The sequence below is a fragment of the Rousettus aegyptiacus genome, unplaced genomic scaffold, assembly GCF_014176215.1.
Source record: "Rousettus aegyptiacus isolate mRouAeg1 unplaced genomic scaffold, mRouAeg1.p scaffold_m13_p_7, whole genome shotgun sequence".
In the NCBI taxonomy this organism is placed as follows: domain Eukaryota; kingdom Metazoa; phylum Chordata; class Mammalia; order Chiroptera; family Pteropodidae; genus Rousettus; species Rousettus aegyptiacus.
In genome coordinates, this window is record NW_023416310.1 from 74426115 (window position 1) to 74440519 (window position 14405).

The 14405-nt window shown below is 45.1% G+C and overlaps 1 protein-coding gene across 2 annotated transcripts in view; it reads right to left on the minus strand.

Annotated features, from left to right (window-relative positions):
- The window catches only part of CREBRF (CREB3 regulatory factor), a 41542-nt gene extending 36063 nt beyond the window's left edge, over nucleotides 1–5479 (minus strand). Inside the window, exon 1 of one of the 2 annotated variants that reach the window (XM_016145106.2) lies at nucleotides 5356–5479. The gene's annotated coding sequence lies outside the window, so the exon portion shown is untranslated. The remainder of the gene's footprint in view (nucleotides 1–5355) is intronic. The other variant, XM_016145108.2, reaches the window with a different exon arrangement.
- Between the last annotated feature and the right edge of the window lie 8926 nt (nucleotides 5480–14405).

A 14405-nucleotide genomic window follows, 5' to 3' on the forward strand; every position in this document is an offset into this window, starting at 1 on the left:
CTTTTCTGTGCAGCGTCGACAGCTGTCCCAGGCAGAGCTGATAGTCCTCTCTTTCTTATTTTCAGAACGTGTTCTAAATATTATCAAAATGTTGAAGGGCAATGTCTGTCGCCTCTACTAGCCAATGGGCAACTCTAATAGAGGATTCGACAGTAAGAATGAAAACCCTTATTAAAAAGCAATTCAAAAAACTGTGACGCCTATACAAGCAGGATCCTAGAAACCTTGCTGTCTGAAGGGATTCTACAGTGACTCTTTTGAACAAGAGTATGACCCACCCGACCCTACTCCCCAGTTCTTCCCCATCAGGGATCTTTTTTGAAGCTTGATTTCCGTAATGCTTTAAAATTTCTCAGTGAATGGCAAACACAGAGAAGGCAAATTGCATCAGGAATGGCGGGTAGCAGTCGAAGAAGGAACTTCCTCCATAAAAATAAAAGAAGCACCTTAAACTCTCAAAAACAGAGGATTTTACTGAATAGAATAAGTGTACAAGAACCTGAAGAAAAGTAGAACGGGACAAGAAGTCGGCGAACTTATGAAGCTTTCATGGGAAACCATCAAAGTCAACAATACCCAAAGATAAATAAGTGACAAAGTGATTCTGTAACAAAAGATGTAAAAGCGGTTTTAGTGTTACAAGGACAGAATGACGGGATGATAGACACTGGCCTAGGAAGCTGTTTGGGGAAGAAAACTCCAATATAGATTTTGGAAGAAAGGTCACGAGCTGGTGAGAAGGCACGCCAGGCTTGGCTGGCGACGGGAGGGGCGGTACTGCAGTCGCGAAGCGCCGCTGAGGTCCCCTGCATGGAACGCCAAGTCCAACCTTCTCCAGCAGGGTGAATCAGAATCATCGGCGAGAATGATTTTACAGTGCTCCCCCTCAAAAGGGACCCTGACGTGTAGCTGAACAATCACCCCGAACCTCAGAGAAATAAAGAGATTTCACTCACATTTGTCAGATGCCCAGAGACCAAGCATGCCAAGAGCTAAAGACAAATCCAAAGGACAAGGTTTTTTTTCGTGTCTTGAAGGGAGTATTCAACAAGTCTAACTAATGGAATGTATCTGGAAAAAAGTTAGCAAAATAATTCAAGGGATTTTTAGGCGTCATTAAAATAGCTTCTATATAAACTTTCTTAAGAGGGTCAATTTTTAAATGAAAGCTTTTTATTTGAGCAGATGATTAATTCCTCCCTTTCGAGTAAGAAAAGCCCAGCATCTCTACTAATAGCAGACTGATTTTATTACCTTCAAGATAAGTAGTTTTTAGCATCATTTATTTAAACAGTTCAGAAGCACTAAAAAGTGTCAGCCACAGTGGGAGGCACTGGGGTTTTAGAAATAAGAGGCTGACTCTGACCTTAAGGAACTCACCTGTTAAATGGGTAGAGAAACACTGTAGAGTGGGTCACATGCTAAAAAGATTAGCACTGTGACAAAATAGAGCTAAGAGAAAACAGAATCCAGATTTGAGAGGTGGTTCCAAGCAGCATGAAATATAAGCAGCCTGAAGAATTAGCATATTCAAAGTGCAAGAGCTTGAGAACACAATAACAATTTCCCAATATCTGTGAAGTACAAAACATCATGAATCGCTATCATTAGAAATTAATAAACTGCAGTCACCCAGCCAAACAGTAAGTTAACTAGAAATGGAGATAAGGTGATACAGTGTTAAGAGGCTGGTATATTCACCTTTCTAAACTTTCAGCCTTGCACTTGAAATATAGCTCATGTCAACAACACTGGTGAAATATTACATTAAACAAAGTCGGAAGCTGCCCATGAAAATACTATTTGCCTTTGTAATATATTTAGGTTATGGCATCTCTGCTTCGGTGGGCACTTAGCACCACTTGACATTTTCCAAGGAAGGAGGGAGGCGTGACCTGTATCTTTTTGGGTCTTGTTTGAAAAAGTATCCTACCCTATTTAAATAATTCTGCAAACATCTCAGGCGCTAGCATAATTAATGTAGCTTCCAAATTAACTGTATGATACACACACACACACACACACACACACGCTAAGTGTGTTGACTAGTCTAACATCTCTTGAAATAGCTATACACGGTTTTGTAAGGAATGATATGCTAGATGCACTTTTAAACTTCAAAAGGGCCCTACCCGTGAATATATTAAGGTTCCTAGGTATCATATCTCAAAGCCAAACTTTTTCAATCAGAATGCATTTCTTAAATAGAACTTAATATTCCAATATTTTCTTTATATTTCTTCAAGAAAACATCTATTTGCAAATGAAATAAAAGCAGAATACAATGTTGCCATGTGCTCTTCTAATTCTAGAAATTCTTCCAGGCAGGATATATGTACATTATACGTGAGTGCTCAAATCTAGTTCAAGTACATGTTTATATAGTCGGAAATACCTGAACATCCATACTCAAAGCCCAGTGACTGATGTCCAGGAACAGGGGCTGACAAACTACAGCCTTCGACCACAGGCTGTTCTTGTAAAAACAAGGTTTTATTGGAATATATTCCCAAACAGATTGTCTATGGCTGTTTTCATGCTACAGTTTGTAGAGTTGAGTCATTGTGACAGAGGCTATATGGACCACACAGCCTAAATATTTACTATGTGACCCTGGACAGAAGAAGTCTGTTGACCCCTATCTTAAAATCATCAGAACCAGTGCTATGACAAATCTATGCCTAGCCTAAGAGCTTATCTACCCTGGAAGATGAGCTGAATACGGTGAAAAGAATTATCCACAAAAACATCCAAGGAGAAACCCACATGGAACGACCTCTGCTGATTCATCTGAAGTCACAGTAACCGTCGATTGTGACTAAAAACTAAACTTTAATAACAAACAGTTCTCTTAATGTTTTAAAAACTGTGCTGCGTTAATAGAATCAACACACAAGTTCACTGTACTTTTATTGTCACTTGTACCTTAACCACCACTAGGAATCATACTAGCTATTTCTTTATTCCTTACCCTGGCATCCAAGAACCCACATGAATGAACTAGTAAACTAAGTAGAACATAGTCTTCGTCAAAGTTTGTTTTCATCTGCCATGACAGACATAGAATGGGATGATAAATGGCACATCCAAAATCTCTTCTCGATATATTTAGTCTCTTCTATGCTTACAAGCTTAAAAATCCCAAGCCTGCTCTCAGTCACAAAAAAGAATGACCTCAAAATAAATCCTGTTAGATCTGCCGTTCTTAGAATAAGCGAAAAAATAAGCTAATATTTCAATTTGTTGTTAAAGTTACATTTAAGAACTGAAGTCTATCAAATAAACAGGGAATATATATTCACATATCAATATTAACAAAACTGTGAGTCAATCATGTCGAGATCGATAATTTATTTATCAATTATTTTTTTCTCTAGTTAACAAAATAAGAGATAATGCAAATACCTAAATAAATACAATCGACTCCTGAACACCCCTTGCATGATTTATCTAAGGCATGTTCCTTTCCCTAAGTGCTTAACCAAAGGTGCATCAACAAGCTGGTACCCTGGACAATACCAATGCAGTCACAGGTTGCAAGGCGATGTTAACATAAAGCTAAACCAAGCATTTAATAAGGCCAACATGATGCCAAAACCACCACAAAACAACTAAAGTAAAATTAGTGATTCTATAACTACTCGTACCACCACCCCCCCACCCCCCCGCCCCCATCTCTGGTGTTTCTCCTATTTTGGATTAAAAGACAACGGGAAAAAAAATATTTAAAGTGCAATCAAGTGACAACCGGTTTATCATATCATAAGATTTAGTCTTATTTTCTGCTTTATAAAAAGAATTAAGTCAGATCGTGATCCTATTTCTCACCTGCAGGGTATTTCGCAAGACAAAGTCCTAAAAAACCTTCAAACCTAAATAATTTTCTCAAGGCTCAGTTTTCTCATGAAGTTCATTTATGTGAGCTATCAATCAACGTGAGGAGGGGCAAACTACGCCTAGGGCAGCACGGGCTGGGGGTGATCTTTAGAATGTATCTTGATGAAAAAATGGAAACCCCGCCGAGCCCTTAACTTTCTCCGCTTTTCTAGTCCTGGTTTTCTCCGTGCAAAATCCAGAAAAGCAGAACTTCCTACTCCCTGCTTGCCTCTATCTGAGGCCTGGTGCAGAAATTCAGACCGCTAGTTATCCAAGTACCTTTTTAAGGTTGTCTTAAGGCTCAAGCCCGCTCAGAAACAGCAAAAGGTTTGCTTTCTTGGATTAAAGGAAGGCATTTACAGAGTTTGGCGGCCAGGTTTGTCAGGAAGCGGAGGGCCGAGAAAGAGGGAGAATCCAGAGACTGAGCTCCATCAAGTCCCAGGAACCACCCCCGGGGCGGCTGGACTGTCCTCGGTACTTCCCTGCCTCCTCTGCTCGGGTGGGGAGAGCGGCGGGATGGGGCGAGGCTTTCTGAGCTACTTCCCGGTACGAGCGGACTCGCCTTCGGACACCCGAAGCGCCCCCGGCCCGGCTCCCTCGCCCTTTGCCCTGTCTGCCCCCCCTCTCAGGGACCCACAGCCACCGGTCCCCTCCCATCTAACATGGCCGCGCCACCCGGCCCACCCCCGGCACAGCCTAACCAATTGGGGACCGGGGAACCGCCTCCTCCATGCCCATTGGCGAGGCTTCTCTAGTCTGCCTGCCCCATTGGACAGCACGGCCTGCCACTCCGCGCTGAGAGCTCCGCCTCCGGGCCGCTTCAAGCTACTTTGAGAAGACATATAAACAAATCCCGGGAGGGAGGCCCCTCTTGCCTGTCGCTGGGGCGGGGACGGGAAAGGGGAGCGGCTACTCCCGAGACACCCCTGCCCGGACCCCCCAACCCCCAACTCGCGCCTCCCCGTCTCCTGCCAGCCGGGTTCCAACCTTCGTGGCTCCGGCTCTTACTCACACGCCCCTCTCTCTCCTCCTCCCCCGCCAGCCTCGCCTCCCCTCCCTTCCCCGGCCCCTCCCACCCGCTCGCTGCTCTGACAGGCCGGTTGCCGGCAGCCACGGCCCGGGGCTCCGAGGCAGCGCTGAAGGGCCGGGCGGCCGGGCAGAGCGGACGCCGGCGCTGCCCATCCCTGGCCTAGCTTGCCTCCCACCCGTGGGTCCCCTCTACCGCCGCCCCGCGCTTTTATATAACCGTCCCGGGCCAGGGGTGGGGGAGGGGGACCAGAGCCCCCGCGACCCGCAGGCGGCAGCCTGTGGCCCGCGCGCCCCCAGACTCGGCCCTGGTCCCGGCCCCCGCCCCGCGCCGGCCCGGCTCAGAGCCCCGGCGCTGCTGCCTCCTAGGCCGGCGGCCCTCCTCCGCCCCCCGTCCAGCTCGTCCCCAGCCCGGGCCCCTGCGAGCTCCGGGCGGCGGGCAGCGGCGCTCACCTGTGGGTGTGGGGCGGCTCACGGGCTGGGTCCGGTTCCGCTGCAGGGGCCGCGGCCCCTCTCCATGCTGCCTCGGGTTTGTTTTGTTTATGTCCTTCCTGACGGGTTCCCGGAAATCGCGTGACTCGCCCCCCTCACGTGGGCCGCGGCGAGGAGGAGGGAGGCGGGGGCCCGCCGGCCTCGGGCCAATCACGAAGCGTTCTGCAGCCGGGCCAATCAAAAGCTCGGCCCGGCAGGGCACTCCTGTCACATGACGCCGGAGGGGCGGGTTGCCGGGAAAAACCAGGAAGAGGGGGCGGAACGTGGGCGGGGGCCGCGTCTGATACCCATCCCCACGCACGTTGTAGTGGATGTTCGTTTATAAAGGTTTTCACGTCTAGCCTTTTGTCCGGTCTCGCAAGTACGCGGTTGGCCCTGAAGTGTCTGCATGTCCATTTTACAGTTTAAGTTCACTGAAACTTTGAAGGGGGTTTCGGGAACAGAGGGCATCGATTTAGGAGGGGGATTGTATCGGCTTTTTGTTTAATGAATGACCTGCCCATCTGAACTTCTTAATTCACTGAGAGACAGACTTTGCCTTCAGTCGTTCGTTCATCCAACTAATATTCATTGCGCACATATGCCCCAGATAGCGGGATCGATCAGACTGCGTGCACCTTTACGAGACGGAAGACCTCTACACAACTGTGCAAACACTACTAGAAGCGCTTGACAAACGAGCCTTCATAACGCGTGGGCTTAAGGTTTTCTTGTGCTCCCTAATCCTATTAATCGTAACAGCGACCTTTTACTGTTGTGCGTGTACTAGGTGGTGGCCTTATCACCTCACTTAGTTAGACCTACAAGCACATGCAATGGTAATATACCAATTTTCAGAGGGGGAAATTAAGGCTCAGAGGAGTTAAGTTGCTTGAGTAAGGACAGGCAGTTAGTAAATGACCCAACTGTCACAGCCTGTGGTTCCAGACTGATCTTCATACTTCTGAGCACAGAACAGAAATCTGATCTTAGTAAGTATAAGGGAGTGGAGGATTAGGGAACGAGAATGCTTAGCCAGATTCCTTCAGGATGCCAGTTTTGTGTTAGGAGTAAATGACTTTGAAAACGTGGCTCCTCTTTGCACAGATCTAAGGAGGTAATGTAATGTCAATGTCAAAACTACGGACTACGGAATCTAAAGACTTCTATAGATCACAAGCTTCAAGAGAGCGGGTACTGGCTGAGTGTTGTTTATTCTCTACATTTTGTGCCTAGCACACGGGCAGTCATTAAATTCTGGTTTAATAACAACCTAGATTTGAGTCCTTGCTCTACCACTTGTGAACGAGCACACATTATTTGATCTCTGTGAGATTCTTCTGTAAGTACTTTAGGGGGTTGACGTGAGAATTGAGTGAAAAATTCATATAAAGCACTTACCATAGTGCTTTGCATATAGTGCACAATTAATGGATGGTAGTAGTATTAGATTGTTTCAAGGACACAGAAGATCTGCTGTAGATGAAATAGCAAGTAGGGATAACTCTAGACTTTAGAAGCTTAACAGCCACTCAAATAGTACTGTTGTACACAATATTAATAGAGAGGCATATGTAGATACCTAAGAGGAAAGTAAATCTTACCTCTGTATCCTTCAAAATGCCACGAGGTCTCAATACCCAATGAAGTAGCATTTTTTTTTCTTTTTAAAATCTAATTATACATTCTAATTTTCTATATCAACTGGAGTTTAAAATTAAAACCCTAATAAAAACTAACTTGGGAAGTTTGAGCCTCATTCCTCTCACTCATTCAGTGAAATTCATGCATTAACTCTCATGGAATACATCACACACTATCCTCTCTTGTAATACTATTTTTGGAAAAATTCCAGCAGATGGTTTGCTCTTCCATTGCTACACTGTTCTCTGGACACAGGCATTTCCACTGCCTCTACTTGGCAACTGTTTCTTGGGGTCAAGGAGCAGCTCAATTCTTCTAGCACAAGGCTCTGCCCATTGAAGGCGCTTACTAGTGAATTACATTGGATTCCCGCCTTTGCATCTTCCGTTGTCTTGGAAAGGATGGAGTTTTGGCTAACGCAGACCTTTCCATCAAGGTTTGTTAATGACCATATCCAGCTCTCAAGTGAATGAAACCACTGGCTGCTAATTGATTTGTGTTTCTCTGGGTTTTAGCCTGCCAGATTGTGCCACAGTCAAAGTTGGCAGGAAGTTGGGATGCTGGAATAGCAATGGCTTGAGGTTCAGAAGACTCTTCTTTTTCTAGCCACAAAGTAGTAAGCAACCGCCATCACCACTTCCAAAGTGCTTAACCTTGCTCCTGCAGAATCATTTACACGCTGGGATACGCTGCATCAGAAAAAAATGCTTTACACAAATATGAGAAAAATGAGGGAAACAAAGCAATACGTAGGACTTCATTGAATTCTAAAAACTAAATTACCTCTTTTTTGATTAGGTAACAAATACCCAACACAAAATTCGAAAGGTAAAAAAGGTATTTAGTGAATATTAAATCTCCCTCTCACCCATCCTCCCCTTCTTAGAAGCAACCGTTACCCACTCTCTCTGCGTGTTCTTCCAGAGATAGTCATTGTATATGCAGACGTTTTATGCACTTTACACCTTTATGTATTTGGAACACCGTTTTGAGCTCCATCAACTATGAGATCTAGAGTGACAGACTAGACCACCTCTCTGGGTTCCAATTTCTTCACCAGCAGGAAACTGGACTAGAACTGAATGTTCTCTGTAATCTTTCTAACTTTGAGTTCTCCTGAAAAGATTAAACAGTTGCCACGGGTCCTAACATTCCTTATGAGTTTGCATTTCATGTGTGTAATTCTTCATTAGAGCACAGATTGAGCCCTGCCTGCTGATCATATACATGGCTTCTAAATGAGTGTTATCCTTTTCTATCTAAATGTTTTCTTTCTAGACCCCGCTGGACCTGTGTGTGATTTTAGGAATTCACAGCTTCAGAAGTGAGATGAATTAACTTGAAGCTAGAAGATCTCCAAGAAAAGCTGTGTCCTTTTGACACTTTTAAAACCGATTTTCTTCCTGAGAAGACTGGAGCATTGCTGAGGAAGAATTGAAAAGACATATTAATTGATGGTTGGTCAATGGGACCCATCCCTCATTCATCTCTCCTAAAAGATATTCTTCATGGGGGGTGGGGGACAGAGAAAGATCAGTTCTGCCCATTGCCTTAACCTCTCAAGAGGTTACAGTGTTCTTTATGTGACAGCTCTGAGCTTCTCCCAGAGAGCACAAAGTTCAGTCCCAAATGCCCTCCCTAGTTTATCATTTACTTATTAACCCAATTCCTCACTCTCCATACCCAGAGCCAGGCCTACCATGGGATAGGAGCTTAATAAATACCTGTGATCTGAATGCACAGATTAAAATCCAAAACCTATTCATCCTCTATGGCTCAAGACCCCACATCTTTTATGAAATTTATTGCTACCATGGCTGTTTCTGCCCTTATAAATCTCCTGTCCTCTACCACCAAACTAGCACCTAATGCACTCATTGCTTTATATTATTCACATCATGTGTGCTGGTATTATTTCCTCAATTAAATCAAGTTGCCTAAACATTAATAAATCCTTGAATTACAGAGAATGCAAGGCATATTGTTAGACGACACTTTCAAGTCTGTATTTAGTGATGATGAGGGGCAGGGAAGGGACAGAAATGAAGAAACTGACCTCTGTCGAGTGCCTAACATGTACATGATGACGCAGCCCTTGCCCTGAAGGAACCCAGGACCCGGGGAGGCAGACTGACATGGAAAGCCGACACTACGACCAGAGTCCGTAAGAGGTGATTGGTAAGAACACGATACCTATGGTTTCAGGGCCACTTTCTTGCTAACTTATTTAGTGGGTTACTAATCTCTCTGTTCCTTGATTTGTCATAACCTGCATCACAGGTCGATTCTGAGGATCAAATGCAGGACCTGATGCATATTAGATGCTCCACAGTGCTGGTCCTCCCTCCTCCCTCCCCCTGCCAGCGGGGGAATGTGACTGGAAGCTTCCGAGAAAGGAAAGCAGCCTAGCAAGAGGAGGGACCAAGCAACTCACACCGTTTTTACGATTCCATTATCTTCCAGCAGCATTCTCGTCAAAATTGTTTTGTCTGTTTCACCAAGACTGAAAACTTCTTGGACAACGAATAGTTCCCGTGGGTTTTTTGTTTCTCGTTTTTGTTTTGTTTTTGTCAGCACTGAGCTGAACGTACACTGTTAGTATCGGCAACTCTAACTGATAGCAAACCAGGAAGCCAGGGAGTGAGAACAATCTGGCATTTGTTACAGGAAAGCCTCCCAAAGGACAGGTACAATAAGACATTCTCGTTGGTGAGGCCAGAACTAGGACGATAAAAACAGAAAGTGGAGGAACAGATTGATAAAAAGCAGGAACCACGACCTGTAGCCATGATAAGTTTGTTGAACTACAAACAGGCACACACTCCAAAGAACCCAATCTGGTCTAAAACTGTAAAGTTTGGCTTCCGAATTCAGGAAGTAAATAGTTCAGAGAGATGGCTGAAGGAAAGAAAGAAGTGATAATGCAATGTTCAGAGAATTGAGGGTGAATTGGGGGGTCCTCTGTATCCAAGGTTGTTTTTTTTTGCCCCCAGATATTCATAAGGACAAGTTCCCCTCGTGCTACAGCAAAACCAGGGGTGATGCCCACCAGTCTTGAATTTTCATCCTGTTTTCACAAGACCCAGCCTAAGAGTGAGATGTGTAGAGTAAATGGGTGTGATATTCTGCACCCACGTTCACACTCCAGTCACGGCGAGACATAAAGCACATTAACGAACCTGAACTGCAGACGCTAACCCGTGTCAGGACGGGCAGTGGCAGAGAGAAGCCTCCTCGCTACCCAACCCGCAACACTCAGAGCTCGCCTGAGTTCCCGCAGGGCTGCCTGTCTATCCATACACGCACCCCGGTCATCTGCACCCAGGGCATCTGCTCCCTGCCAAGCTGGGCGGTGCACCCACCACTCAGGCTCCAGCCAGAAGGATCCTGGCTGCAGGGGTCCTGGTGAGCCGACTCCAGCTCCTTCCTGTTATCCTCGGCTCCCCAGGAGGGGGCTTCTTTCCCGCTTTCCCAATCTCCTCTTCCCAGAGTGGCGAAAGAGAACATCGCCTTTGGGAAAACAGGGAGTAGCGGTGGGACTTGAAGTGAGATTAGGAAGAAGTGGGGAGAATTCTCTCCCCCTAACGAAGGAAGTAGAAGCGGTTTGGGCTCCCGCGAACACCACGGAAGAAGGGGGGACCCGGCCGGTGGTTTTCTTCTCTCTTCTCTGGGTGGGAATGAGGAGTGGGGAGTTTTAGAAAGGAGGAAAATGCGTGATACTGCCCTCTGCCCTGCCTCAGCCCTGGTAGTATCTGGTGAAGCGTGAGGCGACACGTGTGAACCCATATGGTCTGCCACACAAGCATCGGGCAAGGGGTCACTATTGCCGTTAGTATTCATAACAGTAGTTCTGAAGTTTTCTGGGGGCAGATGAAAGCATAGACTTGTTCCTCAGAAAAACACACGCAAGGATAAATGCATCTAATTTCGCAGGTGATTTTGAGAAGTGTGCAATTATGTGTGTACTACCCAATTAGGACTCACTGAGGTCAGAGGAAACAGCTCATCATCATTTGTGGGTTTACGTGCAAAACGGAGAACCAGCGACCCTTGTTCAAAAATATTAAGAATTTCAGGATGAAGAAAACAGAGCAAAAGGGTGGGGACCTCTGTGACCCCACTGGGACCCCTGTAGCTGGCTCACCAAGTCCTTGGAGCTTGAGGTCGGACAGCTGGACCTTTGCCTTAAGCAAACTTGTTATGTAGAAAGAGGAATTTACAAAATGTGCATTTGAAAGCCAGCTTCCCATGGGATTCCCAGGGACTCCCCAGGAATGAATTAACTTGTGCGGTGCGCCGATTTTGTGCAAGGTTGCAGGGTTCAAACATTTGAACAAGACAGGGAGCCTGCCCGGCAAAGCGTTTGCAGCCTCAGGAAAAACACCCTGTAACTAGTACAGTAGGATGACAGAAATACGCGAAGGTTGCTGTGGGAACCCCGAGGGGTCACAGCTTGGGAAGGGAGGAGGTGGATGAGCGCCTCCGGGGCCCGACTCTGAGGTCAGCCCGCTGAGCTGAGAAGGCTGCGGGATGTTCCAGGTAGAGGGAGGTATCAGAGCACCCCCAGCCACTGGAAAACTCCCGTTTTGAGTTGGCCTGGGGAGGAGGAGTAGGAGTGCCAGGGGGAAAAAGGGGCCGATGCATCTCACAAGGAGCCGGTTTTAACTGAAGCAGCCACACGGCCCTAATGAAAGGCTTTGCTTAGAGCAGTAGGGAGTGGAAGAACAGTGGGGCTTTTTATCGCCCCTGTGGCACCCCAGAACATTACACCCCAGAGGGTTCCACTTTTCTATGCGGATAGAATCAAAATCATTGGTCCCTTTTGTCACCATGCTGTAGCTGTGAGCCCCTACACAAAAGGCCAGTTTTATAAGCTGAAGGCTCTACGCTCTGTACAGCACATTCAAACTGTTCTGATTTTCATTGATTCAGAAGAGCTTCAGTGTTTTAATAAATGTAGCTGACTTTACTTCCCCGACCCTGAATTGGTCTAAAAAAGGGGGAGGAGGAGGGAATGTTATATAACGTTTGAAGGAAGTACTAACATTATTCTGACAAGGGTACCCTCCTCTAAAAAGAATTCACCATTTTTTCCTCCTGATTATAATAGTAATACATACTCTCTGTGAGAAGTTTGGAAAACAAAATTGTAAAAGAAATAACCATTACCAACATTTTGGTCTATTTCCTACCAGGATCTCTACTATGTACATAAATTTAAAACTCTGCTTTTTTTCTCCTAATATAATATTCTATTATTTTTTTCTTGTTAAAGGAACTTTTATTGTTTCTTCTTTTTACCGAAATATTACATTTTCACTGGAGAAAATGCTGGAAAAAAAATTAAAATCATTTGCAATTGCCATCCAGAGGCAATGTTAATAGTTTTGTCTTGTCAATCTTTTCTAGAAATATATTCCAAGAAAATGAAATTACTGAATGCACCAGGAATATTCCCCTTGTCTAGATGCAGCCCGACTTATGTAAGCATCTCCTTACGTTGGGAATTAAGGTTACTTCTCATTAATTGGGGTATGAGAAACATTCTTTACAATGGCATTTTACATTGTGCTTTTTCCATTGAAAATTTTGGATTTTCTACAATGAATTTCATCCATTCAACTTCTGAAAGCTGAAATAAAAAGGTGTGTGTGTGTGTGTGGGCGGGGAGCAATACACAACCTGGCCTTAAGAACTGTCCCCATTTTAAAAATATTTGTCTTCCAAGCAGAAAAGAGCTCTTGCATAGGCAGATGGGGTAAGGAAACCATTCTAAATGGCCTAGATAGGTACTTAAAAACATTAATTTAAATATAGTTAATAGAGGAGCAATTGACTCTTCCAATTTTTGCAAGATGAAATCTAGGGCCAAAATCTTCCATGAGTCTGAGCAACAATTGAAAATAATTTTTCAATTCTCAATTTGCCTCAGAATGGCAGGACACTTAGTATTGCTTTAAAAAAAAAAAAAAAAAAAAGGCTAGATGAACAAAAAAGGTACTACTTCTGAAGCAACACCAAAGAAAGATATAATTATTGGGTCAGGGAAGGGTATAGACATCATTATAAACTTAAAAAAAAAATTACAAAACCATGTTAAAAGGAACCAGTGACACTCTGACTACATCTTCAAAAGCATGCCAGAAATAGTCCCATTTTGGTACAAGAGCTGGTAGAACCTGGAAGGGCAGGAAGGATGTGGTCCAGACATTGATGCTGATTGTTTTTAAGAGATCCATCTCCGTTAGAGCTCAGGCCTGGAGCCTGGTGTGTGCCTTTAACTTTTCTGTAACCCAAATCCAAACGGCTAATCAAAACAGAAACCATATGTAGAAAAAAAAAATCTGTCGACTGCCCCAAGTACTGTCAGTAGATCCTAGGGATTTTGTCGTTTCTTTGGAAAACACCCTGTGTATTATTATCATTTACGAATCATCTTCGGCACCAGCATCTCGTTAGGTAACAATCTTGTACAGCAGAAAAGGCAGGTATTATCCCCATTTTATAGCAAGTGATGGAATAAGACTGCAAAGCCAGGGCTTCTCCCAGTCTGAAGGTCATCCCAGGAGGCCACACCACGTTCACCGGAATAGGCTTTGGAAGAGAGGCGTATCTCCAGCATCCTTTGAAATGGGTGGATAGAGCATCTTCCAATCTGGGCCCCAGGAAGCAGCGGAGCAATGGAACTGTCAAAGCAAATATGGAGCACGAGCATCCACCTCAGATGCTGGGCTGTGTTGTAATGAAACGGTTCAGTTACGAGGGGTGAGGTCGGGAGAGAACACCTACCCGAGCTCACACATTACTCGCATTTAATATTCTCAAGAATTTAATACATGAGGAAAGAGGCTCGAGGGTTGAGTGACTTCATAGGCAAAGAGATCTTACTGAAATTTTCCCACAAAATATGATTTCATCATCCCCTCATTTCGACAATAGTAATACATCCAGGTGGTGACAGTCACAGTACCTGGACTTTAGAAGCTGGCAGTCAATCTTTCTGGAAGGTCTTTGATCTCCAATTTGGCATGCAAATCGGCTCCTTACTCTTCAGAAGCTTTAAGTCCCAGTAGGCGTTAGAGAGAAGCTTCTGGGTTGAGGTCTGGGCAAGAGGTCCCCTTCCGAGGGATGATGAAACCTCCCTGGCGCAGTACCAGGCCCTTTGGCGCTCCTGGCCCTGTGTTTCCCACTGTTAGTGCAGTCAACACACGCATCTTCCTTACTCGTCTGCAGGAGTCAGATCCTGACAAACGGTGAGCAAGCCCCAGTGCAAAAAGCAACATTATCCAGTCTATTTCCCAATGTCTAATTCAGAGCAAATAAGAGGTAGAAAAAAACAGATCAGTACAAAGCGACAGAACAAGGCAGGACTCAGGGACTTGGATGAG